The following is a 23,543-nucleotide window of genomic DNA, read 5'->3' on the forward strand; positions in this document are numbered from 1 at the left end:
GGACAAGACAAGACAAGGCAGGACAAGACAAGACAGGGCAGGACAAGACAGGGCAGGACAAGACAGGGCAGGACAAGACAGGGCAGGGCAGGGCAGGACAAGACAGGGCAAGACAGGGCAAGACAGGGCAGGACAAGACAGGGCAGGACAAGACAGGGCAGGACAAGACAGGGCAGGGCAGGGCAGGACAGGACAAGACAGGGCAAGACAGGGCAAGACAGGGCAGGACAAGACAGGACAAGACAGGACAGGGCAGGACAAGACAGGGCAGGACAAGACAGGACAAGACAAGGCAGGACAAGAAAGGGCAGGACAAGACAGGGCAGGACAAGACAGGACAAGACAGGGCAGGACAAGACAGGACAAGACAAGACAGGGCAGGACAAGACAGGACAGGACAAGACAGGGCAGGACAAGACAGGGCAGGACAAGACAGGGCAGGACAAGACAGGAAAAGACAGGGCAGGACAAGACAGGGCAGGACAAGACAGGGCAGGACAAGACAAGGCAGGACAAGACAGGGCAGGACAAGACAAGGCAGGACAAGACAAGACAGGGCAGGACAAGACAAGACAGGACAAGGCAGGACAAGACAAGACAGGACAAGACAGGGCAGGACAAGACAGGGCAGGACAAGACAGGGCAGGACAAGACAGGAAAAGACAGGGCAGGACAAGACAAGGCAGGACAAGACAGGGCAGGACAAGACAAGGCAGGACAAGACAAGACAGGGCAGGACAAGACAAGACAGGACAAGGCAGGACAAGACAAGACAGGACAAGACAGGGCAGGACAAGACAGGACAAGACAGGGGAGGACAAGACAGGGCAGGACAAGACAAGACAGGACAGGACAAGACAGGGCAGGACAAGACAAGGCAGGACAAGACAAGACAAGACAAGACAGGGCAGGACAAGGCAGGACAAGACAGGGCAGGACAAGACAGGGCAGGACAGGACAAGACAGGGCAGGACAAGACAGGGCAGGACAAGACAGGGCAGGACAAGACAAGACAGGACAAGACAAGACAGGACAAGACAAGACAGGACAAGACAAGACAGGACAGGACAGGACAGGACAAGACAGGACAGGGCAGGACAGGGCAGGACAAGACAGGGCAGGACAAGACAGGGCAGGACAGGGCAGGACAAGACAGGGCAGAACAAGACAGGGCAGGGCAGGACAAGGCAGGTTAGGACAGGACAAGACAGGGCAGGACAAGACAAGACAGGGCAGGACAAGACAGGACAGGACAGGACAAGACAAGACAAGACAGGGCAGGACAAGACAGGGCAGGACAAGACAGGGCAGGACAAGACAGGGCAGAACAAGACAGGGCAGGACAAGACAAGACAAGACAGGGCAGGACAAGACAGGGCAGAACAAGACAAGACAAGACAGGACAAGACAAGACAAGGCAGGACAAGACAAGACAGGGCAGGACAAGACAGGGCAGGACAAGACAGGGCAGGACAAGACAGGGCAGGACAGTACAAGACAGGGCAGGACAAGGCAGGGCAGGACAAGACAAGACAAGACAGGGCAGGACAAGACAGGGCAGAACAAGACAAGACAAGACAGGACAAGACAAGACAAGGCAGGACAAGACAAGACAGGGCAGGACAAGACAGGGCAGGACAAGACAGGGCAGGACAAGACAGGGCAGGGCAAGACAGGGCAAGACAGGGCAGGACAAGACAGGACAAGACAGGACAGGGCAGGACAAGACAGGGCAGGACAAGACAGGACAAGACAGGACAGGGCAGGACAAGACAGGGCAGGACAAGTCAAGGCAGGACAAGACAGGACAAGACAGGGCAGGACAAGACAGGACAAGACAAGGCAGGACAAGACAGGGCAGGACAAGACAGGGCAGGACAAGACAGGACAAGACAGGGCAGGACAAGACAGGACAAGACAAGACAGGGCAGGACAAGACAGGACAGGACAAGACAGGGCAGGACAAGACAGGGCAGGACAAGACAGGGCAGGACAAGACAGGGCAGGACAAGACAGGGCAGGACAAGACAGGAAAAGACAGGGCAGGACAAGACAGGGCAGGACAAGACAGGGCAGGACAAGACAAGGCAGGACAAGACAGGGCAGGACAAGACAAGGCAGGACAAGACAAGACAGGGCAGGACAAGACAAGACAGGACAAGGCAGGACAGGACAAGGCAGGACAAGACAAGACAGGACAAGACAGGGCAGGACAAGACAGGGCAGGACAAGACAGGGCAGGACAAGACAGGAAAAGACAGGGCAGGACAAGACAGGGCAGGACAAGACAGGGCAGGACAAGACAAGGCAGGACAAGACAGGGCAGGACAAGACAAGGCAGGACAAGACAAGACAGGGCAGGACAAGACAAGGCAGGACAAGACAAGACAGGACAAGACAGGGCAGGACAAGACAAGACAGGACAAGGCAGGACAAGACAAGACAGGACAAGACAGGGCAGGACAAGACAGGGGAGGACAAGACAGGGCAGGACAAGACAAGACAGGACAGGACAAGACAGGGCAGGACAAGACAAGGCAGGACAAGACAAGACAAGACAAGACAGGGCAGGACAAGGCAGGACAAGACAGGGCAGGACAGGGCAGGACAGGGCAGGACAAGACAGGGCAGGACAAGACAGGGCAGGACAAGACAGGGCAGGACAAGACAGGGCAAGACAGGACAAGACAAGACAGGGCAGGACAAGACAGGACAGGACAGGACAGGGCAGGACAAGACAGGGCAGGACAGGGCAGGACAAGACAGGGCAGGACAAGACAGGGCAGGACAAGACAGGGCAGGACAAGACAGGGCAAGACAGGACAAGACAAGACAGGGCAGGACAAGACAGGACAGGACAGGACAGGGCAGGGCAGGACAAGACAGGGCAGGACAAGACAGGGCAGGACAAGACAGGGCAGGACAAGACAGGGCAAGACAAGACAGGGCAAGACAGGACAAGACAAGACAGGGCAGGACAAGACAGGACAGGACAGGACAGGGCAGGGCAAGACAAGACAAGACAAGACAAGACAAGACAAGACAAGACAGGGCAGGGCAAGGCAGGACAAGACAAGACAGGGCAGGACAAGACAGGACAGGGCAGGACAGGACAAGGCAGGGCAGGACAAGACAAGGCAGGGCAGGACAAGACAGGACAAGACAGGGCAGGACAGGGCAGGACAGGACAAGAGAAGGCAGGGCAGGACAAGACAAGACAAGGCAGGGCAGGACAGGACAAGACAGGGCAGGACAAGACAGGACAAGACAGGGCAGGACAGGACAAGGCAGGGCAGGACAAGGCAGGGCAGGACAAGACAGGGCAGGGCAGGACAAGGCAGGACAAGACAAGGCAGGGCAGGACAAGACAGGACAAGACAGGGCAGGACAGGACAGGACAGGACAGGACAGGACAAGGCAGGGCAGGACAAGGCAGGGCAGGGCAGGACAAGGCAGGGCAGGGCAGAACAAGACAGGGCAGAACAAGACAAGACAAGACAAGACAGGGCAGGACAAGACAGGGCAGGACAAGACAGGGCAGGACAAGACAGGACAAGACAAGACAGGACAGGACAGGACAGGACAGGACAAGACAAGGCAGGGCAGGACAAGACAAGACAGGACAAGACAGGGCAGGACAAGACAGGGCAGGGCAGGGCAGGGCAGGGCAGGGCAGGACAGGGCAAGACAAGACAAGACAAGACAAGACAAGGCAGGGCAGGGCAAGGCAGGACAAGACAAGGCAGGGCAGGACAAGACAGGGCAGGACAAGACAGGGCAGGGCAGGGCAGGACAAGGCAGGTTAGGACAGGACAAGACAGGGCAGGACAAGACAAGACAGGGCAGGACAAGACAGGACAGGACAGGACAAGACAAGACAAGACAGGGCAGGACAAGACAGGGCAGGACAAGACAGGGCAGGACAAGACAGGGCAGGACAAGGCAGGGCAGGACAAGACAGGGCAGGACAAGACAGGGCAGGACAAGACAGGGCAGGACAAGACAGGGCAGGACAAGACAAGACAGGCCAAGACAAGACAGGACAAGGCAGGACAAGACAAGACAGGACAAGACAGGGCAGGACAAGACAGGACAAGACTAGACAAGACAGGACAAGGCAGGACAAGACAAGACAGGACAAGACAGGGCAGGACAAGAAAAGACAGGACAGGACAAGACAAGACAAGACAGGACAAGGCAGGACAAGACAAGGCAGGACAAGACAAGACAGGACAGGGCAGGACAGGGCAGGACAAGACAGGACAAGGCAGGACAAGACAGGGCAGGACAGGACAAGACAGGGCAGGACAGGACAAGACAGGGCAGGACAAGACAGGGCAGGACAAGACAGGGCAAGACAGGACAAGACAGGGCAGGGCAAGACAAGACAAGACAAGACAAGACAGGGCAGGGCAAGGCCGGACAAGACAAGACAGGGCAGGACAAGACAGGACAAGACAGGGCAGGACAGGACAAGGCAGGGCAGGACAAGACAAGACAAGACAGGGCAGGACAGGACAGGACAGGGCAGGACAAGACAAGGCAGGGCAGGACAAGACAAGGCAGGGCAGGACAAGACAGGACAGGGCAGGACAGGACAGGACAGGGCAGGACAGGGCAGGACAGGACAAGGCAGGGCAGGACAAGACAAGGCAGGGCAGGGCAGGACAAGACAAGACAAGACAAGACAGGGCAGGACAAGGCAGGGCAGGACAAGACAAGGCAGGGCAGGACAAGGCAGGGCAGGGCAGGACAAGACAAGACAGGGCAGGACAAGACAGGACAAGACAAGACAGGGCAGGACAAGGCAGGGCAGGACAAGACAGGACAGGACAAGGCAGGACAAGACAGGGCAGGACAGGGCAGGACAAGACAAGGCAGGGCAGGACAAGACAAGACAAGACAAGGCAGGGCAGGGCAGGACAAGACAAGACAGGGCAGGACAAGGCAGGACAGGACAAGGCAGGACAAGACAGGACAAGACAGGACAGGACAAGACAAGACAGGACAGGACAGGACAGGGCAGGACAAGGCAGGGCAGGACAAGACAGGACAGGACAAGGCAGGACAAGACAGGACAAGACAGGGCAGGACAAGACAAGACAGGGCAGGACAGGGCAGGACAAGACAGGACAAGACAGGACAAGACAGGACAGGACAAGACAAGACAGGACAGGACAGGGCAGGACAAGGCAGGGCAGGACAAGACAGGACAGGACAAGGCAGGACAAGACAGGACAAGACAAGACAGGGCAGGACAAGACAAGACAGGGCAGGACAGGGCAGGACAAGACAGGACAAGACAGGACAAGACAAGGCAGGGCAGGGCAGGACAAGACAAGACAGGGCAGGACAAGGCAGGACAGGATAAGGCAGGACAAGACAGGACAAGACAGGACAGGACAAGACAAGACAGGACAGGACAGGACAGGGCAGGACAAGGCAGGGCAGGACAAGACAGGACAGGACAAGGCAGGACAAGACAGGACAGGACAAGGCAGGGCAGGACAAGACAAGGCAGGGCAGGACAGGACAGGGCAGGACAGGACAAGGCAGGACAGGACAAGACAAGACAAGGCAGGGCAGGGCAGGACAAGACAGGGCAGGACAAGACAGGACAGGACAAGGCAGGACAAGACAGGGCAGGACAAGACAAGACAGGACAAGACAGGGCAGGACAAGACAAGACAGGGCAGGACAAGACAAGACAGGGCAGGACAAGACAGGGCAGGACAAGACAGGGCAGGACAAGACAGGGCAGGACAAGACAGGGCAGGACAAGACAGGGCAGGACAAGACAAGACAAGACAGGACAAGACAAGACAGGGCAAGACAGGAAAAGACAGGACAAGACAGGACAAGACAGGGCAGGACAGGGCAAGACAAGACAGGGCAGGGCAGGACAGGGCAGGACAAGACAGGGCAAGGCAGGACAAGACAGGGCAGGACAAGACAGGGCAGGACAAGACAGGGCAAGACAGGACAAGACAAGACAGGGCAGGACAAGACAGGACAGGACAAGACAGGGCAAGGCAGGGCAAGACAGGACAAGACAAGACAGGGCAGGACAAGACAGGACAGGACAGGACAGGGCAGGGCAAGACAAGACAAGACAAGACAAGACAAGACAAGACAGGGCAGGGCAAGGCAGGACAAGACAAGACAGGGCAGGACAAGACAGGACAGGGCAGGACAAGACAAGACAAGACAAGGCAGGACAGGGCAGGACAAGACAGGACAAGACAGGGCAGGACAGGGCAGGACAGGGCAGGACAGGACAAGGCAGGGCAGGACAAGAGAAGGCAGGGCAGGACAAGACAAGGCAGGGCAGGACAGGACAAGACAGAGCAGGACAAGACAGGACAAGACAGGGCAGGACAGGACAAGACAAGGCAGGGCAGGACAAGACAAGGCAGGGCAGGGCAGGATAAGACAAGACAAGACAGGACAGGGCAGGACAAGACAGGACAGGACAGGGCAGGACAGGGCAAGACAAGACAAGACAAGACAGGGCAAGACAAGACAAGACAAGACAAGACAGGACAGGACAGGGCAAGACAATGCAGGGCAGGACAAGGCAGGGCAGGACAAGGCAGGGCAGGGCAGGACAAGGCAGGGCAGGGCAGGACAAGACAGGACAAGACAGGGCAGGACAAGACAGGGCAGAAAAAGACAAGACAAGACAAGACAGGACAAGACAGGACAGGACAAGACAAGGCAGGGCAGGACAAGACAAGACAGGACAAGACAGGGCAGGACAAGACAGGGCAGAAAAAGACAAGACAAGACAAGACAGGGCAGGACAGGACAAGACAAGGCAGGGCAAGACAAGACAAGACAGGGCAGGACAAGACAGGGCAGGACAAGACAAGACAGGACAAGGCAGGGCAGGACAAGACAAGGCAGGGCAGGACAGGACAGGGCAGGACAGGACAAGGCAGGACAGGACAAGACAAGACAAGGCAGGGCAGGGCAGGACAAGACAGGGCAGGACAAGACAGGACAGGACAAGGCAGGACAAGACAGGGCAGGACAAGACAAGACAGGACAAGACAGGGCAGGACAAGACAAGACAGGGCAGGACAAGACAAGACAGGGCAGGACAAGACAGGGCAGGACAAGACAGGGCAGGACAAGACAGGGCAGGACAAGACAGGGCAGGACAAGACAGGGCAGGACAAGACAAGACAAGACAGGACAAGACAAGACAGGGCAAGACAGGAAAAGACAGGACAAGACAGGACAAGACAGGGCAGGACAGGGCAGGACAAGACAGGGCAGGACAAGGCAGGACAAGACAGGGCAGGACAAGACAGGGCAGGACAAGACAGGGCAGGACAAGACAGGGCAAGACAGGACAAGACAAGACAGGGCAGGACAAGACAGGACAGGACAGGACAGGGCAGGGCAAGACAAGACAGGGCAGGACAAGACAGGGCAGGACAAGACAGGGCAGGACAAGACAGGGCAGGACAAGACAGGGCAGGACAAGACAGGGCAGGACAAGACAGGGCAGGACAAGACAAGACAAGACAGGACAAGACAAGACAGGGCAAGACAGGAAAAGACAGGACAAGACAGGACAAGACAGGGCAGGACAGGGCAAGACAAGACAGGGCAGGACAAGGCAGGACAAGACAGGGCAGGACAAGACAGGGCAGGACAAGACAGGGCAGGACAAGACAGGGCAAGACAGGACAAGACAAGACAGGGCAGGACAAGACAGGACAGGACAGGACAGGGCAGGGCAAGACAAGACAAGACAAGACAAGACAAGACAGGGCAGGGCAAGGCAGGACAAGACAGGACAGGGCAGGACAAGACAAGACAAGACAAGGCAGGGCAGGACAGGACAAGACAGGGCAGGACAAGACAGGACAAGACAGGGCAGGACAGGGCAGGGCAGGACAAGAGAAGGCAGGGCAGGACAAGACAAGGCAGGGCAGGACAGGACAAGACAGAGCAGGACAAGACAGGACAAGACAGGGCAGGACAGGACAAGACAAGGCAGGGCAGGACAAGACAAGGCAGGGCAGGGCAGGACAAGACAGGGCAAGACAAGACAAGACAAGACAAGACAAGACAAGACAAGACAGGGCAGGGCAAGGCAGGACAAGACAAGGCAGGGCAGGACAAGACAGGGCAGGACAAGACAGGGCAGGGCAGGACAAGGCAGGTTAGGACAGGACAAGACAGGGCAGGACAAGACAAGACAGGGCAGGACAAGACAGGACAGGACAGGACAAGACAAGACAAAACAGGGCAGGACAAGACAAGACAAGACAGGGCAGGACAAGACAGGGCAGGACAAGACAGGGCAGGACAAGACAGGGCAGGACAGGACAAGACAGGGCAGGACAAGACAGGGCAGGACAAGGCAGGGCAGGACAAGACAAGACAGGCCAAGACAGGGCAGGACAAGACAGGGCAGGACAAGACAGGACAAGACAAGACAGGGCAGGACAAGACAGGACAAGACAGGGCAGGACAAGACAGGGCAGGACAAGACAGGGCAGGACAAGACAGGAAAAGACAGGGCAGGACAAGACAGGGCAGGACAAGACAGGGCAGGACAAGACAAGGCAGGACAAGACAGGGCAGGACAAGACAAGGCAGGACAAGACAAGACAGGGCAGGACAAGACAAGACAGGACAAGGCAGGACAAGACAAGACAGGACAAGACAGGGCAGGACAAGACAAGACAGGACAAGGCAGGACAAGACAAGACAGGACAAGACAGGGCAGGACAAGACAGGGGAGGACAAGACAGGGCAGGACAAGACAAGACAGGACAGGACAAGACAGGGCAGGACAAGACAAGGCAGGACAAGACAAGACAAGACAAGACAGGGCAGGACAAGGCAGGACAAGACAGGGCAGGACAAGACAGGGCAGGACAAGACAGGGCAGGACAAGACAGGGCAGGACAAGACAAGACAGGACAAGACAAGACAGGACAAGACAAGACAGGACAAGACAAGACAAGACAGGACAGGACAGAACAAGACAGGGCAGGACAAGACAGGGCAGGACAGGGCAGGACAAGACAGGGCAGGACAAGACAGGGCAGGACAAGACAGGGCAGGACAAGACAGGGCAAGACAGGACAAGACAAGACAGGGCAGGACAAGACAGGACAGGACAGGACAGGGCAGGGCAGGACAAGACAGGGCAGGACAAGACAGGGCAGGACAAGACAGGGCAGGACAAGACAGGGCAAGACAAGACAGGGCAAGACAGGACAAGACAAGACAGGGCAGGACAAGACAGGACAGGACAGGACAGGGCAGGGCAAGACAAGACAAGACAAGACAAGACAAGACAAGACAGGGCAGGGCAAGGCAGGACAAGACAAGACAGGGCAGGACAAGACAGGACAGGGCAGGACAGGACAAGGCAGGGCAGGACAAGACAAGGCAGGGCAGGACAAGACAGGACAAGACAGGGCAGGACAGGGCAGGACAGGACAAGAGAAGGCAGGGCAGGACAAGACAAGACAAGGCAGGGCAGGACAGGACAAGACAGGGCAGGACAAGACAGGACAAGACAGGGCAGGACAGGACAAGGCAGGGCAGGACAAGGCAGGGCAGGACAAGACAGGGCAGGGCAGGACAAGGCAGGACAAGACAAGGCAGGGCAGGACAAGACAGGACAAGACAGGGCAGGACAGGACAGGACAGGACAGGACAGGACAAGGCAGGGCAGGACAAGGCAGGGCAGGGCAGGACAAGGCAGGGCAGGGCAGAACAAGACAGGGCAGAACAAGACAAGACAAGACAAGACAGGGCAGGACAAGACAGGGCAGGACAAGACAGGGCAGGACAAGACAGGACAAGACAAGACAGGACAGGACAGGACAGGACAGGACAGGACAAGACAAGGCAGGGCAGGACAAGACAAGACAGGACAAGACAGGGCAGGGCAGGGCAGGGCAGGGCAGGGCAGGGCAGGACAGGGCAAGACAAGACAAGACAAGACAAGACAAGACAGGGCAGGGCAGGGCAAGGCAGGACAAGACAAGGCAGGGCAGGACAAGACAGGGCAGGACAAGACAGGGCAGGGCAGGGCAGGACAAGGCAGGTTAGGACAGGACAAGACAGGGCAGGACAAGACAAGACAGGGCAGGACAGGACAGGACAAGACAAGACAAGACAGGGCAGGACAAGACAGGGCAGGACAAGACAGGGCAGGACAAGACAGGGCAGGACAAGGCAGGGCAGGACAAGACAGGGCAGGACAAGACAGGGCAGGACAAGACAGGGCAGGACAAGACAAGACAGGCCAAGACAAGACAGGACAAGGCAGGACAAGACAAGACAGGACAAGACAGGGCAGGACAAGACAGGACAAGACAAGACAGGGCAGGACTAGACAAGACAGGACAAGGCAGGACAAGACAAGACAGGACAAGACAGGGCAGGACAAGAAAAGACAGGACAGGACAAGACAAGACAAGACAGGACAAGGCAGGACAAGACAAGGCAGGACAAGACAAGACAGGACAGGGCAGGACAGGGCAGGACAAGACAGGACAAGGCAGGACAAGACAGGGCAGGACAGGACAAGACAGGGCAGGACAGGACAAGACAGGGCAGGACAAGACAGGGCAGGACAAGACAGGGCAAGACAGGACAAGACAGGGCAGGGCAAGGCCGGACAAGACAAGACAGGGCAGGACAAGACAGGACAAGACAGGGCAGGACAGGACAAGGCAGGGCAGGACAAGACAAGACAGGGCAGGACAGGACAGGACAGGGCAGGACAAGACAAGGCAGGGCAGGACAAGACAAGGCAGGGCAGGACAAGACAGGACAGGGCAGGACAGGACAGGACAGGGCAGGACAGGGCAGGACAGGACAAGGCAGGGCAGGACAAGACAAGGCAGGGCAGGGCAGGACAAGACAAGACAAGACAAGACAGGGCAGGACAAGGCAGGGCAGGACAAGACAAGGCAGGGCAGGACAAGGCAGGGCAGGGCAGGACAAGACAAGACAGGGCAGGACAAGACAGGACAAGACAAGACAGGGCAGGACAAGGCAGGGCAGGACAAGACAGGACAGGACAAGGCAGGACAAGACAGGGCAGGACAGGGCAGGACAAGACAAGGCAGGGCAGGACAAGACAAGACAAGACAAGGCAGGGCAGGGCAGGACAAGACAAGACAGGGCAGGACAAGGCAGGACAGGACAAGGCAGGACAAGACAGGACAAGACAGGACAGGACAAGACAAGACAGGACAGGACAGGACAGGGCAGGACAAGGCAGGGCAGGACAAGACAGGACAGGACAAGGCAGGACAAGACAGGACAAGACAAGACAAGACAGGGCAGGACAGGGCAGGACAAGACAGGACAAGACAGGACAAGACAGGACAGGACAAGACAAGACAGGACAGGACAGGACAGGGCAGGACAAGGCAGGGCAGGACAAGACAGGACAGGACAAGGCAGGACAAGACAGGACAAGACAAGACAGGGCAGGACAAGACAAGACAGGGCAGGACAGGGCAGGACAAGACAGGACAAGACAGGACAAGACAAGGCAGGGCAGGGCAGGACAAGACAAGACAGGGCAGGACAAGGCAGGACAGGATAAGGCAGGACAAGACAGGACAAGACAGGACAGGACAAGACAAGACAGGACAGGACAGGACAGGGCAGGACAAGGCAGGGCAGGACAAGACAGGACAGGACAAGGCAGGACAAGACAGGACAGGACAAGGCAGGGCAGGACAAGACAAGGCAGGGCAGGACAGGACAGGGCAGGACAGGACAAGGCAGGACAGGACAAGACAAGACAAGGCAGGGCAGGGCAGGACAAGACAGGGCAGGACAAGACAGGACAGGACAAGGCAGGACAAGACAGGGCAGGACAAGACAAGACAGGACAAGACAGGGCAGGACAAGACAAGACAGGGCAGGACAAGACAAGACAGGGCAGGACAAGACAGGGCAGGACAAGACAGGGCAGGACAAGACAGGGCAGGACAAGACAGGGCAGGACAAGACAGGGCAGGACAAGACAAGACAAGACAGGACAAGACAAGACAGGGCAAGACAGGAAAAGACAGGACAAGACAGGACAAGACAGGGCAGGACAGGGCAAGACAAGACAGGGCAGGGCAGGACAGGGCAGGACAAGACAGGGCAAGGCAGGACAAGACAGGGCAGGACAAGACAGGGCAGGACAAGACAGGGCAAGACAGGACAAGACAAGACAGGGCAGGACAAGACAGGACAGGACAAGACAGGGCAAGGCAGGGCAAGACAGGACAAGACAAGACAGGGCAGGACAAGACAGGACAGGACAGGACAGGGCAGGGCAAGACAAGACAAGACAAGACAAGACAAGACAGGGCAGGGCAAGGCAGGACAAGACAAGACAGGGCAGGACAAGACAGGACAGGGCAGGACAAGACAAGACAAGACAAGGCAGGACAGGGCAGGACAAGACAGGACAAGACAGGGCAGGACAGGGCAGGACAGGGCAGGACAGGACAAGGCAGGGCAGGACAAGAGAAGGCAGGGCAGGACAAGACAAGACAAGGCAGGGCAGGACAGGACAAGACAGAGCAGGACAAGACAGGACAAGACAGGGCAGGACAGGACAAGACAAGGCAGGGCAGGACAAGACAAGGCAGGGCAGGGCAGGATAAGACAAGACAAGACAGGACAGGGCAGGACAAGACAGGACAGGACAGGGCAGGACAGGACAGGACAGGACAGGGCAAGACAAGACAAGACAGGGCAAGACAAGACAAGACAAGACAAGACAGGACAGGACAGGGCAAGACAATGCAGGGCAGGACAAGGCAGGGCAGGACAAGGCAGGGCAGGGCAGGACAAGGCAGGGCAGGGCAGGACAAGACAGGACAAGACAGGGCAGGACAAGACAGGGCAGAAAAAGACAAGACAAGACAAGACAGGACAAGACAGGACAGGACAAGACAAGGCAGGGCAGGACAAGACAAGACAGGACAAGACAGGGCAGGACAAGACAGGGCAGAAAAAGACAAGACAAGACAAGACAGGGCAGGACAGGACAAGACAAGGCAGGGCAGGGCAAGACAAGACAAGACAGGGCAGGACAAGACAGGGCAGGACAAGACAAGACAGGACAAGGCAGGGCAGGACAAGACAAGGCAGGGCAGGACAGGACAGGGCAGGACAGGACAAGGCAGGACAGGACAAGACAAGACAAGGCAGGGCAGGGCAGGACAAGACAGGGCAGGACAAGACAGGACAGGACAAGGCAGGACAAGACAGGGCAGGACAAGACAAGACAGGACAAGACAGGGCAGGACAAGACAAGACAGGGCAGGACAAGACAAGACAGGGCAGGACAAGACAGGGCAGGACAAGACAGGGCAGGACAAGACAGGGCAGGACAAGACAGGGCAGGACAAGACAGGGCAGGACAAGACAAGACAAGACAGGACAAGACAAGACAGGGCAAGACAGGAAAAGACAGGACAAGACAGGACAAGACAGGGCAGGACAGGGCAGGACAAGACAGGGCAGGACAAGGCAGGACAAGACAGGGCAGGACAAGACAGGGCAGGACAAGACAGGGCAGGACAAGACAGGGCAAGACAGGACAAGACAAGACAGGGCAGGACAAGACAGGACAGGACAAGACAGGGCAGGACAAGACAGGGCAGGACAAGACAGGGCAGGACAAGAAAGGGCAGGACAAGACAGGGCAGGACAAGACAAGACAAGACAGGACAAGACAAGACAGGGCAAGACAGGAAAAGACAGGACAAGACAGGACAAGACAGGGCAGGACAGGGCAAGACAAGACAGGGCAGGACAAGGCAGGACAAGACAGGGCAGGACAAGACAGGGCAGGACAAGACAGGGCAGGACAAGACAGGGCAAGACAGGACAAGACAAGACAGGGCAGGACAAGACAGGACAGGACAGGACAGGGCAGGGCAAGACAAGACAAGACAAGACAAGACAAGACAAGACAGGGCAGGGCAAGGCAGGACAAGACAGGACAGGGCAGGACAAGACAAGACAAGACAAGACAAGGCAGGGCAGGACAGGACAAGACAGGGCAGGACAAGACAGGACAAGACAGGGCAGGACAGGGCAGGGCAGGACAAGAGAAGGCAGGGCAGGACAAGACAAGGCAGGGCAGGACAGGACAAGACAGAGCAGGACAAGACAGGACAAGACAGGGCAGGACAGGACAAGACAAGGCAGGGCAGGACAAGACAAGGCAGGGCAGGGCAGGACAAGACAGGGCAAGACAAGACAAGACAAGACAAGACAAGACAAGACAAGACAGGGCAGGGCAAGGCAGGACAAGACAAGGCAGGGCAGGACAAGACAGGGCAGGACAAGACAGGGCAGGGCAGGACAAGGCAGGTTAGGACAGGACAAGACAGGGCAGGACAAGACAAGACAGGGCAGGACAAGACAGGACAGGACAGGACAAGACAAGACAAGACAAGACAGGGCAGGACAAGACAGGGCAGGACAAGACAGGGCAGGACAAGACAGGGCAGGACAGGACAAGACAGGGCAGGACAAGACAGGGCAGGACAAGGCAGGGCAGGACAAGACAAGACAGGCCAAGACAGGACAAGACAGGGCAGGACAAGACAGGACAAGACAAGACAGGGCAGGACTAGACAAGACAGGACAAGGCAGGACAAGACAAGACAGGACAAGACAGGGCAGGACAAGAAAAGACAGGACAGGACAAGACAAGACAGGACAAGACAGGGCAGGACAAGAAAAGACAGGACAGGACAAGACAAGACAGGGCAGGACAAGACAAGACAAGACAAGACAGGACAGGGCAGGACAGGGCAGGACAAGGCAGGACAAGACAGGGCAGGACAGGACAAGACAGGGCAGGACAAGACAGGGCAGGACAAGACAGGGCAAGACAAGGCAGGACAGGGCAGGACAGGGCAGGACAAGGCAGGACAAGACAGGGCAGGACAGGACAAGACAGGGCAGGACAAGACAGGGCAGGACAAGACAGGGCAAGACAGGACAAGACAAGACAGGGCAGGACAAGACAGGGCAGGGCAAGACAAGACAAGACAAGACAAGACAAGACAAGACAAGACAAGACAAGACAAGACAAGACAAGACAAGACAAGACAGGGCAGGGCAAGGCCGGACAAGACAGGACAGGACAGGGCAGGACAGGACAAGGCAGGGCAGGACAAGACAAGACAAGACAAGACAAGGCAGGGCAGGACAGGACAAGACAGGGCAGGGCAGGACAAGACAGGGCAGGGCAGGACAAGACAGGGCAGGACAGGACAGGGCAGGACAAGACAAGGCAGGGCAGGACAGGACAGGGCAGGACAAGACAGGACAAGACAGGGCAGGACAAGACAGGACAAGACAGGGCAGGACAGGACAGGACAGGGCAGGACAAGACAAGGCAGGGCAGGACAGGACAGGGCAGGACAAGACAGGACAAGACAGGGCAGGACAGGGCAGGACAGGACAGGACAGGGCAGGACAGGACAGGGCAGGACAGGACAAGGCAGGGCAGGACAAGACAAGGCAGGGCAGGGCAGGACAAGACAAGACAAGACAAGACAAGGCAGGGCAGGACAGGACAAGACAGGGCAGGACAAGACAGGACAAGACAAGGCAGGACAAGGCAGGGCAGGACAAGACAGGACAGGACAAGACAGGACAAGACAGGACAAGACAGGGCAGGACAAGACAAGACAGGGCAGGACAAGACAAGACAGGGCAGGACAAGACAGGACAAGACAGGACAAGACAGGGCAGGACAGGACAGGACAAGGCAGGGCAGGACAAGACAAGGCAGGGCAGGGCAGGACAAGACAAGACAAGACAGGGCAGGACAAGGCAGGGCAGGACAAGACAGGACAAGACAGGACAAGACAGGACAAGACAGGGCAGGACAAGACAAGACAAGACAGGGCAGGACAGGACAGGACAGGGCAGGACAAGACAAGGCAGGGCAGGACAAGACAAGGCAGGGCAGGACAAGACAGGACAGGGCAGGACAGGGCAGGACAGGACAAGGCAGGGCAGGACAAGACAAGGCAGGGCAGGGCAGGACAAGACAAGACAAGACAAGACAGGGCAGGACAAGGCAGGGCAGGACAAGACAAGGCAGGGCAGGACAAGGCAGGGCAGGGCAGGACAAGACAAGACAGGGCAGGACAAGACAGGACAAGACAAGACAGGGCAGGACAAGGCAGGACAAGACAGGGCAGGACAGGGCAGGACAAGACAAGGCAGGGCAGGACAAGACAAGACAAGACAAGGCAGGGCAGGGCAGGACAAGACAAGACAGGGCAGGACAAGGCAGGACAGGACAAGGCAGGACAAGACAGGACAAGACAGGACAGGACAAGACAAGACAGGACAGGACAGGACAGGGCAGGACAAGGCAGGGCAGGACAAGACAGGACAGGACAAGGCAGGACAAGACAGGACAAGACAAGACAGGGCAGGACAAGACAAGACAGGGCAGGACAGGACAGGGCAGGACAAGGCAGGGCAGGACAAGACAGGACAGGACAGGACAAGACAGGACAGGACAAGACAAGACAGGACAGGACAGGACAGGGCAGGACAAGGCAGGGCAGGACAAGACAGGACAGGACAGGGCAGGACAAGGCAGGACAGGACAAGGCAGGACAAGACAGGACAAGACAGGACAGGACAAGACAAAACAGGACAGGACAGGACAGGGCAGGACAAGGCAGGGCAGGACAAGACAGGACAGGACAAGGCAGGACAAGACAGGACAAGACAAGACAGGGCAGGTCAAGACAGGGCAGGACAAGGCAGGACAGGACAAGGCAGGACAAGACAGGACAAGACAGGACAGGACAAGACAAGACAGGACAGGACAGGACAGGGCAGGACAAGGCAGGGCAGGACAAGACAGGACAGGACAAGGCAGGACAAGACAGGACAGGACAAGGCAGGGCAGGACAAGACAAGGCAGGGCAGGACAGGACAGGGCAGGACAGGACAAGGCAGGACAGGACAAGACAAGACAAGGCAGGGCAGGGCAGGACAAGACAGGGCAGGACAAGACAGGACAGGACAAGGCAGGACAAGACAGAGCAGGACAAGACAAGACAGGACAAGACAGGGCAGGACAAGACAAGACAGGGCAGGACAAGACAAGATAGGGCAGGACAAGACAGGGCAGGACAAGACAGGGCAGGACAAGACAAGACAAGACAGGACAAGACAAGACAGGGCAAGACAGGAAAAGACAGGACAAGACAGGACAAGACAGGGCAGGACAGGGCAAGACAAGACAGGGCAGGGCAGGACAGGGCAGGACAAGACAGGGCAAGGCAGGACAAGACAGGGCAGGACAAGACAGGGCAGGACAAGACAGGGCAAGACAGGACAAGACAAGACAGGGCAGGACAAGACAGGACAGGACAAGACAGGACAGGACAAGACAGGGCAAGGCAGGGCAAGACAGGACAAGACAAGACAGGGCAGGACAAGACAGGACAGGACAGGACAGGGCAGGGCAAGACAAGACAAGACAAGACAAGACAAGACAGGGCAGGGCAAGGCAGGACAAGACAAGACAGGGCAGGACAAGACAGGACAGGGCAGGACAAGACAAGACAAGACAAGGCAGGGCAGGACAGGACAAGACAGGGCAGGACAAGACAGGACAAGACAGGGCAGGACAGGGCAGGACAGGGCAGGACAGGACAAGGCAGGGCAGGACAAGAGAAGGCAGGGCAGGACAAGACAAGACAAGGCAGGGCAGGACAGGACAAGACAGAGCAGGACAAGACAGGACAAGACAGGGCAGGACAGGACAAGACAAGGCAGGGCAGGACAAGACAAGGCAGGGCAGGGCAGGATAAGACAAGACAAGACAGGACAGGGCAGGACAAGACAGGACAGGACAGGGCAGGACAGGACAGGACAGGGCAAGACAAGACAAGACAAGACAAGACAAGACAAGACAAGACAGGACAGGACAGGACAGGGCAAGACAATGCAGGGCAGGACAAGGCAGGGCAGGACAAGGCAGGGCAGGGCAGGACAAGGCAGGGCAGGGCAGGACAAGACAGGACAAGACAGGGCAGGACAAGACAGGGCAGAAAAAGACAAGACAAGACAAGACAGGACAAGACAGGACAGGACAGGACAAGACAGGGCAGGACAAGACAGGACAAGACAGGGCAGGACAGGGCAGGGCAGGACAAGAGAAGGCAGGGCAGGACAAGACAAGACAAGGCAGGGCAGGACAGGACAAGACAGAGCAGGACAAGACAGGACAAGACAGGGCAGGACAGGACAAGACAAGGCAGGGCAGGACAAGACAAGGCAGGGCAGGGCAGGACAAGACAGGGCAAGACAAGACAAGACAAGACAAGACAAGGCAGGACAAGACAAGGCAGGGCAGGACAAGACAGGGCAGGACAAGACAGGGCAGGGCAGGACAAGGCAGGTTAGGACAGGACAAGACAGGGCAGGACAAGACAAGACAGGGCAGGACAAGACAGGGCAGGACAAGACAGGACAAGACAAGACAAGACAGGGCAGGACAAGACAGGGCAGGACAAGACAGGGCAGAAAAAGACAAGACAAGACAAGACAGGGCAGGACAGGACAAGACAAGGCAGGGCAGGGCAAGACAAGACAAGACAGGGCAGGACAAGACAGGGCAGGACAAGACAAGACAGGACAAGGCAGGACAAGACAGGGCAGGGCAGGACAGGACAGGGCAGGACAGGACAAGGCAGGACAGGACAAGACAAGACAAGGCAGGGCAGGGCAGGACAAGACAGGGCAGGACAAGACAGGACAGGACAAGGCAGGACAAGACAGGGCAGGACAAGACAAGACAGGACAAGACAGGGCAGGACAAGACAAGACAGGGCAGGACAAGACAAGACAGGGCAGGACAAGACAGGGCAGGACAAGACAGGGCAGGACAAGACAAGACAAGACAGGGCAAGACAGGAAAAGACAGGACAAGACAGGACAAGACAGGGCAGGACAGGGCAGGACAAGACAGGGCAGGACAAGGCAGGACAAGACAGGGCAGGACAAGACAGGGCAGGACAAGACAGGACAGGACAAGACAGGGCAAGACAGGACAAGACAAGACAGGGCAGGACAAGACAGGACAGGACAGGACAGGGCAGGGCAAGACAAGACAGGGCAGGACAAGACAGGGCAGGACAAGACAGGGCAGGACAAGACAGGGCAGGACAAGACAGGGCAGGACAAGACAGGGCAGGACAAGACAAGACAAGACAGGACAAGACAAGACAGGGCAAGACAGGAAAAGACAGGACAAGACAGGACAAGACAGGGCAGGACAGGGCAAGACAAGACAGGGCAGGACAAGGCAGGACAAGACAGGGCAGGACAAGACAGGGCAAGACAGGACAAGACAAGACAGGGCAGGACAAGACAGGACAGGACAGGACAGGGCAGGGCAAGACAAGACAAGACAAGACAAGACAGGGCAGGGCAAGGCAGGACAAGACAGGACAGGGCAGGACAAGACAAGACAAGACAAGGCAGGGCAGGACAGGACAAGACAGGGCAGGACAAGACAGGACAAGACAGGGCAGGACAGGGCAGGGCAGGACAAGAGAAGGCAGGGCAGGACAAGACAAGACAAGGCAGGGCAGGACAGGACAAGACAGAGCAGGACAAGACAGGACAAGACAGGGCAGGACAGGACAAGACAAGGCAGGGCAGGACAAGACAAGGCAGGGCAGGGCAGGACAAGACAGGGCAAGACAAGACAAGACAAGACAAGACAAGGCAGGACAAGACAAGGCAGGGCAGGACAAGACAGGGCAGGACAAGACAGGGCAGGGCAGGACAAGGCAGGTTAGGACAGGACAAGACAGGGCAGGACAAGACAAGACAGGGCAGGACAAGACAGGACAGGACAGGACAAGACAAGACAAAACAGGGCAGGACAAGACAAGACAAGACAAGACAGGGCAGGACAAGACAGGGCAGGACAAGACAGGGCAGGACAAGACAGGGCAGGACAAGACAAGACAGGACAAGACAGGGCAGGACAAGACAGGGCAGGACAGGACAAGACAGGGCAGGACAAGACAGGGCAGGACAAGGCAGGGCAGGACAAGACAAGACAGGCCAAGACAGGGCAGGACAAGACAGGGCAGGACAAGACAGGACAAGACAAGACAGGGCAGGACTAGACAAGACAGGACAAGGCAGGACAAGACAAGACAGGACAAGACAGGGCAGGACAAGAAAAGACAGGACAGGACAAGACAAGACAGGACAAGACAGGGCAGGACAAGAAAAGACAGGACAGGACAAGACAAGACAGGGCAGGACAAGACAAGACAAGACAAGACAGGACAGGGCAGGACAGGGCAGGACAAGGCAGGACAAGACAGGGCAGGACAGGACAAGACAGGGCAGGACAAGACAGGGCAGGACAAGACAGGGCAAGACAAGGCAGGACAGGGCAGGACAGGGCAGGACAAGGCAGGACAAGACAGGGCAGGACAGGACAAGACAGGGCAGGACAAGACAGGGCAGGACAAGACAGGGCAAGACAGGACAAGACAAGACAGGGCAGGACAAGACAGGGCAGGGCAAGACAAGACAAGACAAGACAAGACAAGACAAGACAAGACAAGACAGGGCAGGGCAAGGCCGGACAAGACAGGACAGGACAGGGCAGGACAGGACAAGGCAGGGCAGGACAAGACAAGACAAGACAAGACAAGGCAGGGCAGGACAGGACAAGACAGGGCAGGGCAGGACAAGACAGGGCAGGACAAGACAAGACAGGGCAGGACAGGACAGGGCAGGACAAGACAAGGCAGGGCAGGACAGGACAGGGCAGGACAAGACAGGACAAGACAGGGCAGGACAAGACAGGACAAGACAGGGCAGGACAGGACAGGACAGGGCAGGACAAGACAAGGCAGGGCAGGACAGGACAGGGCAGGACAAGACAGGACAAGACAGGGCAGGACAGGGCAGGACAGGACAGGACAGGGCAGGACAGGACAGGGCAGGACAGGACAAGGCAGGGCAGGACAAGACAAGGCAGGGCAGGACAAGACAAGACAAGACAAGACAAGACAAGACAGGGCAGGACAAGGCAGGGCAGGGCAGGGCAGGACAAGACAAGACAAGACAAGACAAGGCAGGGCAGGACAGGACAAGACAGGGCAGGACAAGACAGGACAAGACAAGGCAGGACAAGGCAGGGCAGGACAAGACAGGACAGGACAAGACAGGACAAGACAGGACAAGACAGGGCAGGACAAGACAAGACAGGGCAGGACAAGACAAGACAGGGCAGGACAAGACAGGACAAGACAGGACAAGACAGGACAAGACAGGGCAGGACAGGACAGGACAAGGCAGGGCAGGACAAGACAAGGCAGGGCAGGGCAGGACAAGACAAGACAAGACAGGGCAGGACAAGGCAGGGCAGGACAAGACAGGACAAGACAGGACAAGACAGGACAAGACAGGGCAGGACAGGACAGGACAAGGCAGGGCAGGACAAGACAAGGCAGGGCAGGGCAGGACAAGACAAGACAAGACAGGGCAGGACAAGGCAGGGCAGGACAAGACAGGACAGGACAAGGCAGGACAAGACAGGACAAGACAGGGCAGGACAAGACAAGACAAGACAGGACAAGACAGGACAAGGCAGGACAAGGCAGGGCAGGGCAGGGCAGGACAAGACAGGACAAGACAGGGCAGGACAAGACAGGGCAGGACAGGGCAGGACAAGATAGGACAAGACAGGGCAGGACAAGACAAGACAGGACAGGACAAGACAGGACAAGGCAGGACAAGGCAGGGCAGGGCAGGGCAGGACAAGACAGGACAAGACAGGGCAGGACAAGACAGGGCAGGACAGGGCAGGACAAGATAGGACAAGACAAGACAGGACAAGGCAGGGCAGGACAAGACAAGGCAGGGCAGGACAGGACAGGGCAGGACAGGACAGGACAGGGCAGGACAGGACAAGACAAGGCAGGGCAGGGCAGGACAAGACAGGGCAGGACAAGACAAGACAGGACAAGGCAGGGCAGGACAAGACAAGGCAGGGCAGGACAGGGCAGGACAGGACAAGGCAGGGCAGGACAAGACAAGACAAGGCAGGGCAGGGCAGGACAAGACAGGGCAGGACAAGACGAGACAGGACAAGACAGGACAGGGCAGGACAAGACAGGGCAGGACAAGACAAGACAAGACAGGGCAGGGCAGGACAAGACAGGGCAGGACAAGACAAGACAGGACAGGACAAGGCAGGGCAGGACAAGACAGGGCAGGACAAGACAGGACAAGACAAGACAGGACAAGACAGGGCAGGACAAGACAGGGCAGGACAAGGCAGGGCAGGACAAGACAGGACAAGACAAGACAGGACAGGGCAGGACAAGACAGGGCAGGACAAGACAGGGCAGGACAAGACAGGGCAGGACAAGACAGGACAAGACAAGACAAGACAGGGCAGGACAAGACAGGGCAGGACAAGGCAGGGCAGGACAAGACAGGACAAGACAAGACAGGACAGGGCAGGACAAGACAGGGCAGGACAAGACAGGGCAGGACAAGACAGGGCAGGACAAGACAGGACAAGACAGGACAAGACAGGGCAGGACAAGACAGGGCAGGACAAGACAGGGCAGGACAAGACAGGGCAGGACAGGACAAGACAGGGCAGGACAAGACAGGGCAGGACAAGACAAGACAGGACAAGGCAGGGCAGGACAAGACAAGGCAGGGCAGGACAAGACAAGACAAGGCAGGGCAGGGCAGGACAAGACAGGGCAGGACAAGACGAGACAGGACAAGACAGGACAGGGCAGGACAAGACAGGGCAGGACAAGACAAGACAAGACAGGGCAGGACAAGGCAGGGCAGGACAAGACAAGACAGGACAGGACAAGGCAGGGCAGGACAAGACAGGGCAGGACAAGACAGGGCAGGACAAGACAGGGCAGGACAAGACAGGGCAGGACAAGACAGGGCAGGACAAGACAGGGCAGGACAGGACAAGACAGGGCAGGACAAGACAAGACAGGACAAGACAGGGCAGGACAAGACAGGACAAGACAGGGCAGGACAGGGCAGGACAGGACAAGACAAGACAGGACAAGGCAGGACAAGACAAGACAGGACAAGACAGGGCAGGACAAGACAGGACAAGACAGGGCAGGACAAGACAGGGCAGGACAAGACAGGACAAGACAAGACAGGACAGGGCGGGACAAGACAAGACAGGGCAGGACAAGACAGGGCAGGACAAGACAGGGCAGGACAAGACAAGACAGGGCAGGACAAGACAAGACAGGACAAGGCAGGACAAGACAGGGCAGGACAAGACAGGGCAGGACAAGACAGGGCAGGACAAGACAGGGCAGGACAAGACAGGACAAGACAAGACAAGACAAGACAGGACAAGACAAGGCAGGACAAGAGAAGACAAGACAAGGCAGGGCAGGGCAAGACAAGACAGGGCAGGACAAGACAGGGCAGGACAAGACAGGGCAGGACAAGACAGGGCAGGA

The sequence above is a fragment of the Oncorhynchus mykiss genome, chromosome 8 (assembly GCF_057628025.1).
Source record: "Oncorhynchus mykiss isolate SJ-2025 chromosome 8, ASM5762802v1, whole genome shotgun sequence".
Classification (NCBI taxonomy): domain Eukaryota; kingdom Metazoa; phylum Chordata; class Actinopteri; order Salmoniformes; family Salmonidae; genus Oncorhynchus; species Oncorhynchus mykiss.